The sequence below is a fragment of the Leptonotus elevatus genome, chromosome 17 (genome assembly GCF_054856555.1).
Source record: "Leptonotus elevatus isolate MCC_2025b chromosome 17, RoL_Lele_1.0, whole genome shotgun sequence".
NCBI classification, from domain to species: domain Eukaryota; kingdom Metazoa; phylum Chordata; class Actinopteri; order Syngnathiformes; family Syngnathidae; genus Leptonotus; species Leptonotus elevatus.
The window spans coordinates 16723899-16738621 of NC_141255.1; positions in this window are offsets into that span (position 1 = coordinate 16723899).

A 14723-nucleotide genomic window follows, 5' to 3' on the forward strand; every position below is an offset into this window, starting at 1 on the left:
GTCTGCAGGCACAATCTCTGCCATCATCCCACCTTCACCTTGAGTGTTTTACACTCCTCTGTGAACTTGCTATGCCCAAACACTATCTGGAAATGTCACACGGAGCTGTTAAAAGAGACCAGCAGCACTTGTCCTCTGAAGCAATCTGGATGTGGCCACACCACACTCCTCCTTGCTCTTGCTCATCTTTCCCCCTTTTTTCAGGCTCAGTGAACTGAGGGAAAATGACATTTAATTACAGGAGAGCAGTCACGCAGTTTGGCTAATTACAATCCCGGGAGTTCAGTCATCATATCTAATTAACTTTCCCTTTCATGAAAGCTTAATGCAGCGCCATAGGATGGCGCTGCATGTGCCGCACTTCAGGACTATTGACAAATGTCTAAGAATTCATTTCTGTTTTTATTCGCCTCTTCTTCTCATTTACAAGCAGTGAAGGCTTAATGGCTGTTTTTAGGCGTTGACTTCACATTGGGCCTTTTTTATGACTACTAAAGAGACTATAAAAGATATTCATAATTGATCAAAGCCTGAATTATGCCTAAATAGGAATGGATATAATCAATCACTTGCATGCTGGTGGTAATTCATACCCATATTGATTGCTCAAAACACGGCGCACAGTCTGATTCACATTCATTATGACACTCTCAGAGGACAATCAATTCATTATTATGCCTGCCCTTGGCCACATTGTTAGTGTGCTTACTGGGGCATAATCCTTATAGAGTGCTTGCTGGCACTTTTCATTTTTAAAACATGCTGCACTTGACAGTATATCTCAAGCATCTTGAAAAACATATTTTTGTGCGTATGTGTTTTTGTAGTAGTTTTAGCCTGTTCAACTTTTTTGCTCACAAAAACGTATAAATATGTTCTATTTTAAATATTACCATGCTCCCAAAAATGTATTTATACGTTGTTTAAAAAAAAATAAAAAATGCTCGAGCATACAGACGGCTTTGATGCAGCCTCTGACCTGAAGAAATCGCTTAAAACAATGGTAGTTATGACAAAAAACGACCAGCAGGTGGCAGCAGAGTATAAGAGATCAGTCAGGACCATGTTCCAACAAGCTCTTTTCCCCAGTGTTTTCAACAGGTTTGTGAATAATGATGAAACTTAGCTATTTTCTAATGCTAATTGCTGCTAAACAGAAACAGATATAAATATACTTTTTTTCCCTGATGACAGAAGAGACTCTAAACTTTCTTTTGGTCTGTTCCATGTTGTCCACAATAGAACACAATATTCTGTGGGCCTTGCAAAATCAGTCAAAATCCAGTAAAACAGCCGGGAGCGAAGGGGGTTGCTTCGGTGAAAATGGCTGCCAGAAAATTAGTTATAAGAAAGTCTGCATTTTGTGCATATTTATTGAGTTTCTATAAACGAGGCTGTGTCCTCGGCGCAACATTTTCGTCTTCATACTAACACGACCTCTGTTGATTGGTGTTGCTGATGGGATGGTTCTCTCTCCGTGGCATGCCACCTCTTTAGTGCTAATTGGTGGCTTTTAATCCCTGCAGTACTGTATAGGTTATCGGCACAAATAAAATGGAGTGCTTGCTTTAAAAAAAACATTTTATGAACAGGTGTGACAGAGTTGCTCCAGAAAATCCAATGCATAACAGTACTGAGAAAAAAGTACATGTGATCCAAACATGGATCGTTTGGCCTTGGTGGAGGTCCAGATCATAGATTTCCATACATACTACAAATGGGGTTCACTGTACCTCCAAGCTTCAGTGTTTTGCTGGATAAAAACAACATTCCAAGCAGGGGCAGAGCTACGTGGTGCTGCTGCTGAAGATTTTCATGCGTGTGATTCCGTGGTGCAGATGGATCTTGGTCCTGCTTGATTATGAGTGTGTTGGGCAAGGTTCTGTTGATACGATGTGCACTTTAGTTCACAAATCCCTGACTGTGCTAAATGAATTAACAATGACGAGTAAGTCATGTGCTCTATGCAGTCAAGGTAGACCTCACAATCTGAGTTGTAAAATGAGTGGTCTTCTTATAGTCTCACACTTATTTGTAGTTGCTATGCCCCTGATAATGATGATGATGTCAGTTGCTATGCAGTTGCTATGGTCCTGTATTAGTCAGTTTTATTTTGTATAGTCACTCTTATTTTGTCATATAGGCCTTTAATCTGTCATATATAATTGTGTTTTGCCCTAGCAGGACTTACTGAGTGATACTGTCACAGTCAGTATGTCGAGGTTTCTTATCTCTACTCTTCCACGCAAGCTCTCTTTCCATTTAAAATGTTCTTCCATGTGTTCGAGGTTGCTTTCATGCATCCAGCCGGTTCTTAGTCCGTTTTCTCCGTTAAATTTCTTCTGGCCATCTGAATCCATACATTTTTGTATATTGTTTCCTATTTTCCGTGTCCTGCCTGCGTCTCGTTACATCTCACGTCACACCAAAACCATCTCACTGAGTGTCCTACTGAAATATTGCAACCATCAGCAAAAGCCACTTGGAGGATGCATTCGCCCAATGTGTTATGCATGGCTAAAGTCGATACCCGAGGGTGTTAAATCACTTGTGGCGTCACGGGATTTCCAGGGTCACGTCAAGCTTGTCTTATCAATCTATTGACGTGGCACCTACGCTGCTGGTGGTTGCGGTGGTGTAGGAGACGCCGGTGCTCTAGCAGGGAGGAATACTAATAGGGATGCAGATAGCTTTGGCTTTGGCCGTCTCAGCAGACATTGATCCCCATGCGGACTTCCAAGGAGGTGACAGATGGACTGTCACCTCTGAATGAGAGGAGATTGGGATACGTCCCTTCACATCTTCCTCAGTCACTGCACTCCACTGCGTTTGGCTCAGAATGGGTTCCCTTTATGTTCCCTCGCCGTACTTGCTTCCCTTTTCCTGTTCTCTCTCCCCCTCAGCCTGGTTGGAGGGTCTCCCGCATACTCAAAAGGTTACAGCTTGAATCCCTGCACCTGCCATCTGTCATTTTTGGTGTCAGCACTGACAGTAACTTGTCGATCTTTACTCTTGTAATTAATGAAATGAGGCAAGGGGGGGTCGTTTCTATCAGCGTGACAAGTGTGTTCTTGGGAGAGCTAAACAGGATTTTGCATGACTGGCTTGGAAACGGGGTTCTTTGTTGGATGGTTTGTTAGATAGCTGGTGTGCATAAAAAACATTGACAAGTTTCACAAAATGTTTGTGCAGAGGTGAAGAAGAACGCCTTTTTGAGCTGTTCAATCATATTGCATAGTAACAATAAATATGCAGATTGCACTGTGTCTGGTACTATGATGAGATCTTGATGCAGATCTTGAAGCCTACAATTTGGGTTTTTGAAAAATCATGGAAACAGTTGTAATTATTTTTCCTTGACCTTAACTGTCAGTGTAGGACTTTGCGCCCTGAGAAGCATCACACTCAGCTGGTCTGGCAACAACAAGTACGCCACACTAAAAGTCTTTTAAATCACCTCTTGAACCGATTCTTATCCCCAGCAGATCCATTTGACCGTGTCTGTGTGGCATGTGTGGGTTTTAGTGTTGGAAGGAGGAATATCGTCTTTTCTCGTCTCAAACTTGAAATGAATTTCCTTTTGAAGCAAGCATACTTGGATTATTGGATTAACTGACACTCTAAATTTGGACAACAGTCCAAAAGCCATTGAACATATCAAGTGTTTGGTGGATTAAAAAGTAATAAACCTTGTTTTGTCCGTTGGTAGCATAAAAGCAGTTGGGCCTGAGCCTTTTCAAATCACCTGTTGAGCGGTTTCAACTTTCCGTTTCTCACATCTCCCAAATCTCACTTATCCCTGCAGGATGGTATCGAAAGGAGCTATGCAAATGACCGAGAGAGAGAGGCCAGATCTAATCTTAAGGTTTATTCTAATTAAAAGTGATTTACTTTCCACACCATCCCTGCGAGGGAGAGGTGCTTAAATGTCCTGCACTCTGAGGAGATGGCATCCTCTAACTCAATTAGTTAGCAGAAGATGCTCTTGGATAAAGTTTACTCTGCGTAGAACTGCTTAACATGCAATAAAGAGCTAATGTGGCGATGCAACTTGCATCGAAGAATAATCAAATGTCAAGGTTAGCGGTTTTGCTTACTTTTAAAGCCGAATCTAGCGTGACTCTGCGGATTTTACGCCAAACTTGTGAAACAAAGTATAATGGAAAGTTAGTATTATACAAGATTGATGAAAGAGAAGTTTCCATTTCTCTCCAAAGTCATTACTGTACAATATCATGTATTGACTGATTAGTAAAATGTGCATCCCCATGCAGACCTTCATTGATATAGGCACCATTTAGCGCTGTCACCCAGCAGCCCTCATCAGCAACACCACTTAGTGAATAAAGGTCAGGCAATCAGGCATCGAGAAGGACAGCTAATTTGTCATCCCTCGACAAACGTGTCAGAGTCCGATCTTGTCCGCCGGGCTTGATACCGCAACAAGCCGTAAAGGTTAAGAGATTCAAAGAACAACGCCCCCCCACGCCCCCACCTCCTTTCCTTCCCTCGCTTGCCCCGTTTCCATCTCAACAAGCATCGGCTGGCAGAGCAGAAAATTCAATTTTGGATTTGATACCGTGAGAGTTATGGGGTTTCTCAGATCTAACTCGGAGGGGTGTTTAAGCATGTCGTCCGCCGCCTCGCTCTGTTGAACCCGCTAAAATCGAGGTGTCGCCGTCTCCAACATGTCGTCGTCAACCAGCCATTGACCCGACTGGCCCCAGCTCATCTTTAATACCCACCTCTAGAATGTGAAATGAGCGTTGAAATGTCTTAGTCGCTGCAGTGTTGTTATGAATAAATTATTTGTGTGCTACCCTTACCCGAATCTTAACCATCACAACTGACTGCCTTACCCTAACCCTTACCCTAAACCCGACCGAAACCCAATTCAATGATGTGATGGAAACACGAACGCACGCACGCACGCACGCACGCACACAACAACATTATAAATGGATAGAGGTTTTAGCACCCATGACGTGATGGCATGCACTTTTGATGGTTGCATGGAATAAAGCCGAGTGTGCCCACCTCAACAGCCCTCAGGCCTGACTGTCATCTCGCCATCTTTCCCCCCACCATCATACAAATAATTCTGACAAGAAATAAACACAAGCACAGCTTCCCACCCCAAAGGAAGAAGCTGTCATCTCTAATGAGCAGCGTGAAATTTGAATATTTATACCTTTTCCGCTCTGAAGAAGCGATCTTGAGATTCCTTCCTCTCTTTGACACACTTGTGCCTTATCTTTGAGGCAGTAAACAGATAACATGATAAGGGGATAGGGACCAACCCCTGCCGCGACTAGTGAAAATACATCAGTAATTGACGCCCACCAACAATCTGTGATTGCTGTCAGATGGCACAAGATGGCGGCAATGCACTTTTTATTTATTTATTTTAGGGGTGTCAAAATTAGTGTGTTAATTTTGAGTTAATTGCCACTAACTTTTTAATGCACAATTAATGACCGCCCCTTACTTGCAAAGCCCGTACTGGGGGAACTCCAGTTGCAACGCAGCAGACACATCCACGTCAAAATTTAGCAGTAATAAATGTAATAATAATGCATACATTTGTGGAGAATGGGGTCAAGTTATATTTTACAATTTAAAAAATGTGCAGAATTTCACAAGTTACTTCATGTTAAAGATTAGATAGCGCTTAACTCATTGACTCACAGCCATTTTCACTGAAGCAATCCCCTTTGTTTTACTGGATTTTGACTGATTTTGCAAGGCCCACAGAATATTGTGTTTTATTCATATAAAAACATGGAACCTACCAAAAGAAAGATTAGAGTCTCTTCTCTAATCAGGGAAACAAAAAGTTTCAGTTTTGCAGCAATTAGTATTAGAGTATAGCTAAGTTTCATAATTATTCACTAATCTATTTAGAAATGTGAGTAAAAGAGCTTTTTTCAACATTGCCCTGGTTGATCTATTTTGCTCTTTTGCCACCAGCTGGCCGTTTGTGTAATAACTACCATTTCTTTAACTACTCTTTGCAGCCAGTACGTCTTTGGGACACTTAAAACATTTAAAATAGAACGCATGTATACGTTTTGGGAGCAAATGAGTAAATAGGAAACAAAATGCACTGAGCTGTCATCAACGTCTTACAAATGCAATTATGCTATCTGGTGGCAGAAGAATGACCAACATAAATCAATATCACACTTGTTTTTTTGTTTTTTTTTACAGTACAGTGTTCCCCCGCTATAATGTGGTTCACTCTTTGTGGCCTCGCTGTTTCGTGGATTTGTTTTAGTGCATTTTTTGCAAGTATTTAAAAAATTAATAAATAATGTACCTATCTTATAAAATTTTTGAAGGTTTGAACATTGAGAATGTTTAAGAGAGAAATGTGGGAAAATGTAAATGATTCAATGAGAAAAGTGTTATAAACTGTGTGGTGAGGGGTTTTAGTGCCTTAAAACATTTATAATAAATGTAAAACATTAAGCTAACTACTTTGCGGATTTCAATTATTGCGGGTACTTTTCGGAACCTAACCCCAGCACAAAACGAGGGAACACTATACAGTAATTTTAACTCAATTCTATGAATTATTATTAATTTACTGTATCAATGACTATAAGATGCAGCCATATTTCTAGTAGTTTAACTATTTTTCTCTCCAGTTTTATGTTAACAAGAGTATGAAAACTCAGAACTAATATTTTACTGTACGTTTTATTGTAGATTTAGAACAGATATAACATTTATCATTAATTGTGAGTTAACTATTGAAGTCATGTGATTAATTATGATTTTTATTGCCTGACACACCATAATTTATTTATTTCTGGCCTAAATGAATTAAGCCCCTCCCCTCAATTCAATGGCAGTGAAATGCCACCAGATGGCGCCAAAGCATGTTATTTATTTCATGTTAGACATGTCTTTGGCTTGGGCACAAAAACAGTCAAATGGCGAGGTGTTTTAACAAATATCGGATTCCCATAACCGAAAAAAACCTGTGACGAGGTGAATTTGTGTATGCCAAACTGCAACCATTAGGAGTTTTACTAAAACATCCATCCATTTTCCGAAGCGCTGAATCCTCATCCACGGGGTGCCATATGATTGATTCATTTGAATGATTTGGTTCGATTCAGTCCTGTGAAATAATCTTTTCAGACTAATTAATCGGAAGTGGCTAATTTTGTGACACTTTTGTTGGGAATCCCTGCACAAGCCTTCATTATTCCGTTCGGTCAACTTGTGTCACTTCAAGCACATTCTTTGGCAAGCATTCCAAACAAGAATCAACTGAATTGTTGAATGATTATGCGGCAGTATACCCACAGAGGAGCGCAAGCCTGCTGGCGCTTGCTAAAACTCTAATGAGATTCCAGGTGGGCATTTGAAAGCAGGTGGCGTATTAAAAAGCCCATAAAAGGACGGGCGGTGGGAAGGGCGTTTGGGACGGACGAAGACGTCCGCGATAACAAGGAACAGCACGAGACAAGAGGGGTGTTAGTCGCAGGTCAACTTGCTTGGGGGCTGGGGATTTAATGGACTTGTGTACAAAGAAAGGCAAGATGCAGGTTGTGGCGCTTGGAGAGAAGAAAACAGATGCTGGCTTTGCAGAGGAGATTGTTCAATTCTAGTGCCAGCCTTATGTTAACCTAACATATTTATAGAAGGCACTATAATGATCCCTCAGATGTGTTATTCTTGCGTTTGCTTGAGGATTCATTTTGTAGTCATTTTACAGACGTATAAGTGAGTCTGATGATGATTTGATTAAAACTCAAGTCATTCATGTGAATGTGATACTTAGCTTGGTGCTCGAACATTAAAACGTGGGCCTGTATGTGAATTCAATGACACAACGGCAGCTTTAACAGTTGAAAGGCTGAATAAAAATCGCCCTTTATTTTGTAGGTCTCAGACCCCCCAATGCTTGTGACTAAAACAGATGTGATTGGAGTCGTTTTCTTACATTTTTGGCCCCTCAGGGCTACTATACGATGATGGAGTGTTGGAGCAACAACATGTAGCATTGAATTATTATCATTTCTTTAATTCTGTTGTGTTGGTTTGTGTTAACCACCCATCGTAAAATCAGTCACACTTTTTAAGCAACTTGTAACAAAATGATTCCTTATTGTTGTTTTCAACCATAATCATCACTAAAATAATAAAGGGTCCATTCTCTAAACTGCATGCTAAGAACATTTCCGCTAAAGCTAATCATTATGTCTGCTTTAGTTATTGACAGTAAACATTTTTGTTGTTTTTGTATCATGCGTTTTTCAGTACTGTCACTTCTCTTCTGGTTTTCTGTAATGTGAGCAAGAAAGAAAAGCTTTTCCTAGCTGTCAGTGGGCGGACGATGATGATGATGATGATATTAAGAGCTCATGCCAGATTTTGCAAGCTCGTCTCATCTGGGAGTTGAAAGTTAAAAATCCCCATGCAAAGTGTGCGCGGCTACACACTGTGGAAGCCAGCGGGTCAGGTTGGATGGCAAAAATGTTGCTAATAAATTTGTCAAATGGTGTATATTAGTTGCTGGATTCCAATTGGCAATTTAATGTAATGTTACAAATGAGCTTTGGAGGTTCATGCTGAAGGTGTAATTGCACTTTATGGTCGTGATTGTTGTTAGAAGTTCTTATGTGTAATGGATAATGCTCAAATGCTCAAACGTGTATCTTAGTGTTTGTAAAAACAAAACAAAAAAACTTTCCAACATATTTACTGTTTTTCATTGTTTTATATTTATGTGCTAAAAGTATTTTTTCATATACATATTTAGTTTAGCTATCTATGACATTATGACTGCCCATAGCATACATTAGTGATGCTAGCTTATGTATAAATTCAATGCCAGACTTGCGTTTTGTTGTTGTTAAAAAAAAAGAAAAATGAAAGATTATTCTGGTGTCTTGGTGCACATATTTGTATTCGGTACACCTCTATACCATAACAAAAGACAGGAACAATCACCTAGCCTCTGGATACAGACATCCTGGCTAGCGATATGCTTCTAGCGCTGCGTCAAACTCATTTGAATATCAGTGCAGATCGAAAGAAAACTCGTGTGGTGCCAGCACAACATCCTGTGGCATTCCCAAACAGCCTCTCATATAACACACACATTGATAGCAAACAAACATTTCAACTCCCCTTGTTTGCTTCCTTTATCGTCTGACAATTTAACTCAGTGCCAATATATATTGTTAGGGAAGAATTGTGGCAAAATTTTGTGCGATTGTACACTCTAAAAACAGTTGGGTCAAAAATAACCCAACTATGGGCCAAAAATGAACCGATCCTCTACTTGGGTCAGTTTGACACAACTTTAATTCAAGAAATGGGTCTTTTAGTGTAAAGCAACTCATAAATATTGGTCAAATCCTTTACTTGAGTTAAAAAAAATTGATAATTTTGTACAAATCAACCCAGAAAGTTGGGTCAAATTGACCCATAAAGTGGATCGGTCCATTTTTGATCCATAATTGGGTTACTTTTTACTACTACTTTTCCATATCATACCTTCTACAATATTACCGGTGTATTTCTTTGGGTGCTAAATTTTTTTAATATTTTGCGAAATTGACGCGATGACGTAATCTGTAACATCATACGTCTTTGTGTTCATTTGGACATGATGATGATATGATGCAAAAAATACAATTGTTTGCAAATGGTGCAAGAAAGCTGTTGCCGTTAAAGTTAAAAGGATGCGCAGGCTGAAGGCGAGGACGAGATGCAAGGAGGACGTGGAAACAGCTCGTGTTGTTCGGCGTAAAAGTGAACAAAAATCATTGCTGGAGTGCTCTTCATTAGACACACTCCTTATGAAAAAAATAAAAAAGCAGACGGTGACTGGATACTACTGAAGCAGTTGCATATTGTTTGGCCAAGATAAAAAATCGGCGGTGGTTATTTTACCGTGATTGGTAACACGCCACCTAGTCGACGTGACTTTGTGATGCTAACCGGCCGCGAAGCTAACATGCTCTTGACAAGACGGCGTGGACGTTGCTATCGCTCAGTGGCCTAAACGTGCACATTTGTGTTATTCATACCCGCAAGTCATGTCTACAAGCAATCGTGGCAATTTCTTGCGTCTCTGATTGATCAATCATAGACATTCACGGCAAAATAACGCTCGCAGGAGGGTTGACGGTTATGGCAAAAATAATCACTACCTAAACAATTGCAGCGGAAAAACATTTTTCAACAATACACTTGCCTGCTATGTACAAAGCATGACGCCACAAACTGGTCCCTACCGTATTATTTGCCATTAACTTCTGAAGGTTTGTGTTTTCTTTGTATTTGCTAAGTAAATGTGCTTTATGTGCTTTAAGCAGTTATGTTACAATTAGACCTCGCAGGGGCATTCCATTACGGTTGCTATATTTGATATTTGTTTACATTTACATACAAAAAAGGTGGCTTAAACATTAAATTAAATATTGTGCTGCAATAAAAGTGCTAGTATTCCAAAGCACCAATCACAAATCTATTGTTCAGTAACTCTTACCAATATAGTCAAAAATATTTGAAATATTGTGATATAATTTTTAGGCCATATCACCCTCTCAACTGTTTTTAGAGTGTAATATGTTTAATTTAGTCTACATATCTATTTTTATATTCTCACCCATTCTGCTTGGCAATCCTGGTACTACAGATGTGCTTCTATTGGCGGTTTGCCGGATGGTCTCTGCTAGACTACGCATGTGCATGCAAGTTTGTGAGCGCGCACACAGGGTGAAAAAGTTGCAACACTGCAGCGCAGAGTTCAGCAGCAAAGGCGGTCTGAGGTCAAGCCGTAACGGGAGCCATTTTTCATTAGGCACATTCCTTATCGGCGCTGGTGAGAAAGTGGCGGAGTGAAGGAAATGACATTTCAATGTATGTAACCTCTCACCCCGCTCTTGACAGGAGGTGGCAGCGCCTTCTCATGCTCGTACATCACTCACGCCTCTCGCCCGCTTTGTCGTCCCTGAAAGAGTGCGCCTCAATCCACTCCACAATCAACATGTCTATCACCCCCCTACACCTAAAAGCTGTTCTGCACCAATTGATACACGTATAGTTCACTTCTTGTGATACAAATTTTAGCAGACTAAAGTGATGGGACTTTAAAAATAAAAAAAAATAAAAAAATAAAAAAGGCTCTTCTCAGTCTATGATCAAGCTGACCAGGATGCAGGTTTGAGAAATGTGGTGTTCCTCTCTGGGAATCAACCACTTGGTGGCACTAGCAGCCAAAATCAATGAGGGCCAACTCAGTTTGCAATGTGAGCTGTGTGCATATCACGCTTCTACAACGCCACACAACCGTGGAATGGAATCAAAATGAATCATTTGCTGCATTAATTTAATTAAGAGAATGGAAATTCCAGCTTTGGAGCGACTTTGGATGAGGGCCGCCTGAAACACTATCAAGTACACGTGCACAACAATCACTAGTGTAGGATCTGAATTTTGTTAGGTGGCTAAATTAATCATTAAAAATATTAGAAATAGCTCTTAGAGCATTCTTAAGCATTGAAGTATAATCTACACGAGTTAATGTCTTACAAGACAGCCATTGCTAAGTCTGTATTCTATTATCGTATTATCAAAAAATATATATATAGCAAGGCAGCATAGTGAATTAGTGGCACTGATCTAAATATATGACTGGATAGCCGATAGCCCATACACGTACGTGCAAGTCGTTGAAGCCACAGGGTGGCCATCTTGCTCCTCCCATCTCGCGAGCAGACTACTCCATAAATTATACGATATAGCGGTTAGTATAGGGCCGGGGGTTTGTGGCAGGGTGGTCACTGTTTTTAACAAGTAAAAATAAAATAAAATAACAAGTGGACGGTATGTGCTGCTTTGAATTTTCTTTTATCGCTCAGTTCCTTAGACCCCAATATTAGATTTGGCAAAGGCATCTTTTGTTGAATTACAGTTATAAATCTTTAATAAAAAAAAAAATGCAAGTTTCCTCCTGTAGACATCATTAAGCATATAATTTATACATGTATTTAAGGCAAGTTGTAAAATGTCTTAAGTCCTCTTGTCTATGTTTAATAAATTAAAAACATCATAAATCATGCTGCTTTTACGAAGTACTGTCTCAAATGTTCTCCAATTTCGATACTGTAAATTTATAGGATCGTATGCTGAGAAATGTTTCTTAGGAGGAGCAATATGGCGGCCTCGCGAATTCAAGAGTCTAGCATGTCTGCCATACAGCTGTGAGGTTCAAGGTCCAAGTCTCTTAAATCCGGACACGCCAGTCTCATTGCGCTGAAAACAATGATGTCACTTCTTCAGATGTGAATGTTAAATTGAAGATTCCTACAATGCTGGAACAGATGACCCCTTTTCCTCAATTATCAGTTAAATTGATGTTCCATTGGATTGTGCAGAATAGGACTTTGCGATGGACAATATTCCGGTATACAAGAAATTGTTCAGGTGTACCTAATGTTGTGGCCATTATGTACTGTACATCGTTCACATCTAATAAAAGTCTCTTTTTGTGCCTGAGCTCCCTTTACCTTTCCCCCTCCCTCGGTTTTCTTTTTGTTGGTGGAGCAATTAAGAGCGAAAGCCATTCGGAGCTCAGAGGGGAAGCTACTTTGTGATTCAGGTCATGTCTCCGCCTAAATGTCATTGGCCCGAGTGCAGCAGGTTAATTAAAGGCAGCGCTCGCCACGGTGGCCTGTTCCACCCAGATAGTTGGCGGAAAAAGGGATTGACCTGTCTTGAAATCTGATCGCATTTTCATTTTCAAACATATGCACGTGCTAAAAATGTCGCTTCATGCCAAAATGATTGCAGTGCAGCACAGTGAGTGCGGGAGTCGGAAACACATCGGCACAGTGTTTGTCAAGTTCTGCTATGCGTACCATGAGCGAGATGCAAACGTTCTCTAATGGTGTGCAAAAGAGTCACTGTCAGTACAGTTCAGTTTTATTAAACATTATATTTGCATTTAATCTTAAAAAACGGTTTAATTTTCGGTACATTTTCATTCCACTTTTATGAACACTTTGGCTTGCTATGCTGCTGCATTTTAATGATGATTAATGAAATTTTAACCAAACCTGATAATAAAAGCTCACTTTTTCATTTAAAGATGTGTGCTGCTGATTTGAATCTTGTACAGAATGTTTTACTTCAACTGACTGATAACGCATTTCAAATATGACGCCACAAAGATAAAGTTTGCCGCAACGACTTATCCCACTGCACTCTAGGTAATCATCAGTGCTCATTTGTGGCAATAGCGGGTAAATACTCCAGTGTGACTGGGTTGTCTTGTCAGCGGGACTCTGGCGGCGGCAGTGCCCCCCGATAATCTTTCACTAATTTTTATTAAGTGGAAAAGAAAAGGGCAAGTCGAGGCAGCAAAGCACACGCGGCATAAATCAACCACCAGGGGGGCTCTGGTTATTATTCACACGACGCTACATGTACTGCTTTGCTCGTTAAGGGAAACGGATGTGATGCCATATTAAATGTGTCATCATTAGCAAACAGTAAAAGTAATATCATCATTCCAGGGAGATTCCTCTTGCCGGGCTTGATTTTGAAGTGCACAAAGTGGAAGCCTGAGGCAAAGTTTCTGTGTTGCGCTGGCCGTCTCGTTGAAGAAAGTCCCAGATAAGACAAATGGTTGAAATGACCTTTGAAAACATCACCATCTCTCAGCCGGCCCGAGAGAGGGACGAGAAGGAGCTATTTCTATGGACTGTCGGGTAAAAGTGGGTTCCCAACTGTGCCGGATTTGTCTTCCTTCACGGAATGCTTTCTGCTCCATTTACACGAGCAAAGTGCATTCGTCTCTGTCTTGGACTTCAAGTGAAGAACAAGAAATGAAGAAACGCAAGTTTTAAAAGCTCGCTTAAAGTAACTCACGGCACATTTCTAATGTAACACTTAAATGATCCACAAAAGCTACTTTGTTGCTCGTTAGTCTAGTGTTCGAGTCTACATACTGGAGCAGGTTCGAAGCCACCCGTTGCTGCCTTCCTGGTCTTAATATTTCAACAGACCACCAAAGTGCACCAAAGTGCACATTCACACAATTGTAATAATGGTTTATTTCACGTTGGTTATTTATTTCACAGCCTTGTGCTTGCTTTTCCCATTTTGTTTTCCTACAGGTGTTTTGACTTATTATTATTATTATATATTTTTTTGGGTAGCCTAATCTAATTTGCAGAACCTTCTGGAAGGGAAGAACAAACTGACCTACCTGGGCAGGTTTTTATTGAAACTTTCTTTCGATGAAATTGCAGAAAGCGTGGCAAAAATAAAAGGTAAAAAATAGTGAAGATTTAAGGAAAAAGATGCCGCACACGATCTTCAAGCTGCTGGCAAGAGTTGAATCTAGCCTCACTTCTTCTTCAACAAAACAATGCCAAACATGAAATGTTACCGGTTTGTGTTCTGTGTGGAATGTATGATCAATTAAAAATCTACATGAGAGATGATCAATTTACCAGACGAAAACTTTGGCGCTGGTTTTCCAGGACCAGTGATGCAGCTGTTAGCATAGAAAATCACCTGGAGGGCTATCCATTATCTTTCACTTTTGTTGCTAACTGGACTTCAATAATCCCACCAAGAAAACATAATGTTTTATTTTCAGGTTATACAAATTGTTTTAACATTTTAAGAATAAATTTAATATTTTAAGACTGACTACCTTTAAGTTTGGTGAAAATGAGGCAAAATAA